This window comes from Lynx rufus, unplaced genomic scaffold (genome assembly GCF_022079265.1).
Source record: "Lynx rufus isolate CCGP_SWC_20201006 ecotype Redwood Valley unplaced genomic scaffold, mLynRuf1.p SCAF_11, whole genome shotgun sequence".
Taxonomy (NCBI): domain Eukaryota; kingdom Metazoa; phylum Chordata; class Mammalia; order Carnivora; family Felidae; genus Lynx; species Lynx rufus.
The window spans coordinates 54,637,807-54,643,683 of record NW_025814825.1 but is presented as its reverse complement, the minus strand read 5'-3'; positions in this window follow the sequence as shown (position 1 = coordinate 54,643,683).

The window sequence follows — 5,877 nt, the reverse complement described above, 5'->3', positions numbered from 1 at the left end:
CTAGGTAGACAAAAACATAGACACGCAGAGACACCCCTGTGCCCAGGGATGAGGCTGGCAGTCCCAGAGCCCGGACAGGGGAGGAAGCCTGGGGCACAGCCGGGGCCCATGACTCTCACCCTGAGGCTGACGCCTCCCCGCACCCAGGGCGTTGGGCAGCAATGCTCTAAGTCCGCGTCTCAGGGTGTTCCCACCGCAGCGACTGTCCCCCCTTCTGGGCCATGTCCCTCTGGCAGCCCCAGCCCCCCGAGCCCCCTGCCCACGCAGGGGCCGTGACTTACTATGCGGCAACCAGAGCTTCCTCTTACAGCCCAACAGGTCGGCCGGTGGCTTTTATACCCAGGTTGTATCCTTTGGACTCCTCAGAGGAGAGAATGGGGGAGGCGAGATAGTGCTCCGCCGGAGATAGTGCTCCGCACATGCGTGCTTGGAACTCAGGTTATCGTAAACACATACCGCCACCCTGCCCAGAGCGCAGGCCTGTTTATAAAGTGGGATTCAAGGAGGGGGGCACCTGGGTGGCTCAGTCAGTTAAGTGTCCGACTTCAGCTCCTGTCACGATCTCATGATCTGTGAGTTCGAGCCCCGCATCAGGCTCTCTGCTGTCAGCCTGGAGCCCACGTCAGATCCTCTGTTCTCCTGGCTCTCTCTGCCCTTTCCAAGCTGTGCGTGCTCTCTCTCTCTCTCTCTCTCAAAAAGAAAACATTAAAAAAAAATAATGACGTGGGATTTGAGGAAAGGAAGACCAGAACTGGGGGCAGGAAAGGACTCTGTGATCTCACTTGACAGATTCAGTTGCCAACATCTGCGTTCCCCAAGCCACAGAGAAACACCAAGCTTGGAACCACAAACCCCAAGCCCATCTTGTGGCTCTGCAGTTCTTGCCGAGCGGTGTGGACGGGCGGACTGAACCCTTGCTGTTCCGTGGAAATGTCTGTTTATGAAGACACAGTCTCATTTACTCGGGGCTAGGGTAGGCGGGGAGCAGCCCTCCAGAGAACCTGGATAGAGAATAAAAATGCAGGCAATTCTGCTGACCAAGAAGCTCAAAAGAATAAAATGAACACTGTTCCACTATAGCTTTGTTTGGCGGGGGGGGGGGGGGGGGTGGAATCCACATAGTCTATTTTAAGAGCATTTCTGAACTATAGCACCTGTACCTTGTCCTGGAGATAAGAAGGCGAAGGTGTTTTCTCCCTTTCACTGCTGAGAGGAGGACCTGGGTGAACAGCCAGGTGCCACCCTGCCGATTTTGAAATTGATGTATAACTTAGATATGCCAAAGTGAGTAAATCTTAGGTTTCAAGCACAGTGTAATGAGTTTTGACAAATGTGTGTGCCCCAGATCAACATATAAGACATTTCCAGCAGCCAGAAGTTTCTCTCATGATCTTTTACCATCCCACCCAAGCAATGCTTTGATTTCTATCACCATGGATTCGTTTGGGCTGTTCTAGAATTGCATATAAATAGATTAATACAGTATGGGCACCTTAAGGTCTTGCTTCTTTCCCACAATTGTTACATATGTAATAATTGCTTACTTTATTATTTTTTATTAGCTTTTTATTACTGTGTCATATTGATTTATCTCTGTGTGAATATATCGCCGTTGGTTTATCCTTTCTGCATTGGTGGACGTGTGGGTTCTTTCTAGTTTGGGACGATTATGAAATATTATGCTGCTAGGAACGTTCTAGTTTGGTACAAGTTCTTAGGTGGACACATACACTCATTTCTCTAAGGTTTACATCCAGGAATAGAACTGCCGAGTCCTGCCACGCATGAATGCTTAGCTCTAGGAGATGCTCTCCCAAAGTGACTGCACCTGTAAAGTCCCACTGGCATTGGGTGAGACTTCTCATTACTCCACATTCTACTCCTGCCCTTGGACCAATCCCAGAGGCAATGATGTTGCCAGCAGTTTCCTGACGGTTTCGAGTGTAGAAAAATGGCTTCTTTTTTTTTGGTGACACCCCCTTCTGAGAACACTTGAGATGGGAGGTGGGCAGTGCCCAGCTGAGGGGAGCCGAGGAATAAACTTCCCTGTCTCGAGCGGGCTTAGTCTCGAGTGGGCTTAAGAAAAGTCAAACTTTTTGGAACAAGTAAAGTGGTGATGAAGCCTGAAAGTGTTGCCTGTGCCTTAGTGACCCCAAAGCCTAGTGTTGCCCCTGGAGGTGCCCAGTAGCTGAGAGAGGAGTTCAGGTCAAAGGCTCATAAAGGACCCCACTGAGGAGCCTGAAATGACATTAGGCGGAATGGAAACCCTAGACCCGTGATATGGGGCCAGTGGCTGCCCATTGCTCTTGGCAAAACTCAAACTCCTTACCCTTAGAGTATGTGGACGTTTCTCCCCTCCCCTTCTTCAAGACAAGATCTTGAGTCCTGCTCACTGAACTCCAGGCACACCGGTTGTGTGTTGTCTCTTGAAAGTGACCATCTTGGGGTCTTTGCATATTCTGTTTCCTCTTCCTGCAACACATGACCCTCACCCTTTCCCTGCCTAAGTCAAAGTTATCCCTCAGGGCTCCACCTCAATGTCACATCCTTAAAGATGCCCTCTTCAGTGTCCAAAGCAGAACCAGACCATTCTTTATACCTATCGCTGTCCTTACTTTTTCTTTCATAGAACGTATCTCAGTTGGTGATTATTTTTCCATGATTATTTATTTGGACCTTGCCTTGATGGCAGGGTCAAGTTCTGAACAGTCATTTCTGTCTCCAGAGTCCAGCACATTACCTGGGAGATACTAGGTAATGAATAAACAATTGCTTGGTTGAAAGAATGGGACACTGAAGGCTAATGACTCATTGGGTTGTTGAGCTGGATAACTTCCAGATCTCTCCTGCCATCTCCTCCCTGCTCTGTGCCCTGCTCCATGGACTGCTCCCCTAGGCTCATGCCCATGGCCTCCTGGTTGGGTTGAGCCAATGGGAGGCACCATTGGGAGATGGGAGGGTAGGGGAGACAGAGGTTGGAGTATTTCTTCCCAGGCTCCTTGTTGGACAATATCTGCACTTATCTCTTAATTTAGGGACACTGTCCCTGCACCAGGCTGCCCCCGAAGGAGGGTAGGCAGCCCTGCCACAGTCACCAGGGGCTGAGGGCAGAACTTAGTGGGTGCTCCCAAGCATTGAAGAGCCTGGTCTCTTCGGGAGGGTGGCCCAAGGCAGGCGCGCGTAGCCCCAGGCTGTCTCCCATTTGCGTCCACATGGCAGGGCCAGCTCAGCCACCCCTCTCCTCTCTGGGGGGCCTGAGGTTCTGAGGCTCTGAAGTTCTGCCAGCTGTGTGTCCTGGGAAGGAAGGGAAGGCCAGCACCTGTGGGAAAAGACATTTACCGGCCACATGGTTGTGGGCAGCAGGGTCGGGTGGGGGGCGGGGTGCCCTCCAGCTGGCACAGTGACTGCCCAGGGAAGGGGATGGCTTGGGTCCTCTTTCTCCTACACCCTGAGGTCTGCTGAAACTCATTTGTTCCTCTCCTTCAACACCACTTTTATTTGGTCCCTGCCCTCCATTCCCCCTGCTGCCTGCCGCACCTGACCTTGCCTCCCTCTAGGCCAGTGCCTCTCCCCTGCAGGTCACCTCCCCCAGCTGCCTCCCAGCTCTGATTCTGTGGGTGGCTCCTTGTTGCCGGCAGTGCACGCTTCATGTGTTCTCTCTCTCGCTCACTCTCATGTTTATGTGGCTACGAGGTGCTGAATGCTCATCCAGCCTTGAGGGTACAACAGGGTGGACAGAACAAGCTCCTTCCCTGCCCTCATGGGACTGACGGTCGCCTACAAATAAATACATAATTACAAATGATCAAAGGCACTCCTAGAAGAACGAGCACATTGAGGAGAGCTTGTATGCGGGTTATGTAATTTGGGCTTCATGTAAAGAGAATAACTTGAGGGTATTTGGTGCACAGCAGTCAGAATTTAGCAGAGTCCAGACTCCAAAGCCTGGTATACACGGTTGGCCACTGTTATGGGTTGAACTGTGCCTCCCACCAAAAGATATGTTAGGGTCCTAACCCCTGGGACCTCGGAATATGATCTTATTTGGAAACAGAATCTTTATAGAGATAAATGAGGTCATTAGGGTGAGTCCTAACCCAATATGACTGCTGTCCTTATAAAAAAGGGGAAATTAGGACAAAAAGACACGGACACCTGGGAAGCACACTGCGTGAACATGAAGAGATAGGGGTGAAGCTTTGGCAAGCCAAGAAACACGAAGACCGCCAGCGACCAGCAATAGGAGAGAATCTCCCCTCACAGCTCTTGGCAGGAACTGACCCTGCAACACCTTGGTTGGACCTGTAGCCTCCAGAACCATGAGAGAGGACGCTTCTGTCGTGTATCCATGCGGCACTTTGTGAGGGCAACCTGAGCTAATATGGCCGCCACGCGGCCTCTGCCCAGCTTGGCCTCGGCCGCTCCCCCAGAGCCTTCCCACCCTCACAGTTCTGGAATGGACCCGCTTGTTTCCTCTTCTGACCTTCTGCACCCACCATACCCCTGTCAGGGACGGCTCTACATCCCCGGCTCCCTGAGACCCTCTGCACCCCTCCCTGGGCCGTCCCCCTCCATCCCTCCCTCCTCCTCTCCGGGCTCAGATGCTGTTCCACCTCAGGTACCAGAACAAACTCTGCCCTCGAAGCCTGAGGACAAAGCTGGATGTCTCGCCCACATTTTCAGACCCAAATCATACCACCCTGCAGCGTTTCTCAGACCGGAGTTGATAAATACACGGGTGCCATCCTCTCTAGAAATCTTCACACACCCCCGGAATAGTCCCTTAACCTCATTTTACTGCACGTCAACTCAGGAAGCCAAGGTCTTGCCGCAAAATACCACAACGAAGAGACAACTTTGTTTCTGTAACTGCTTTAAAAACTAGAATATCGGGGCGCCTGGGTGGCGCAGTCGGTTAAGCGTCCGACTTCAGCCAGGTCACGATCTCGCGGTCCGTGAGTTCGAGCCCCGCGTCGGGCTCTGGGCTGATGGCTCAGAGCCTGGAGCCTGTTTCCGATTCTGTGTCTCCCTCTCTCTCTGCGCCTCCCCCGTTCATGCTCTGTCTCTCTCTGTCCCAAAAATAAATAAACGTTGAAAAAAAAATTTAAAAAAAAAAACTAGAATATCATCAAAATGAAAATACAAAATTAATCAATTCTCAGGGAAGAGTATATACCTGGAAGCTTGGGAGCCAAAGACTCCTGTTTATCCTGGGGCTCCTGGGGTGGAGCTGCACCGGGATCACCCGAGGGCTTGAAAAACAGGTCTGTACCTGAGATTATTCTCGGTTAGGGCAGGGCCTGGGATCACCACCCTCCCCGCTCCTTTTTTGTATTTTTTTTAATGTTTATTCTTGAGAGAGACAGAGCTTGAGCAGGAGCAGGGGAGGGGCAGAGACAGAGGGAGACACAGAATTTGAAACAGGCTCCAGGCTCTGAGCTGTCAGCACAGAGCCCGAAGCGGGGCTCGAACCCACGCACCGTGAGATCATGAGCCGAAGTCGGACGCCCAACCGACAGAGCCACCCAGGCGCCCCATACCCTCCTTTTTTTTTAAGCTCCCGAGTAAGCCAGTGAGTCTGGTTTGCAGCCAGGAGGGCGGGGGCCTTGGCACCCCTGGAGTCCTCAGAGGCTCCAGGGGACAGAGCCAGCCTTCCCACCTTGGCGTGTGCATGCAGGGCCCGGTGTGTGGGCACAGAGCCTGCGTAATGGACAGTGCTGTGTGCCTGCAGCCTTCTGGTAGCTCTGAGTCCGGGGCCAGACATTCCGCAGGTTGCCTGGCTCACTTCGTATCACACTGACTTCAGGTCAGAGCCTTCATTCCCGCGGTGCAGTGGATTCTCTCGTTAGATCCCTAAGACAACAATCGGAGGAAGGC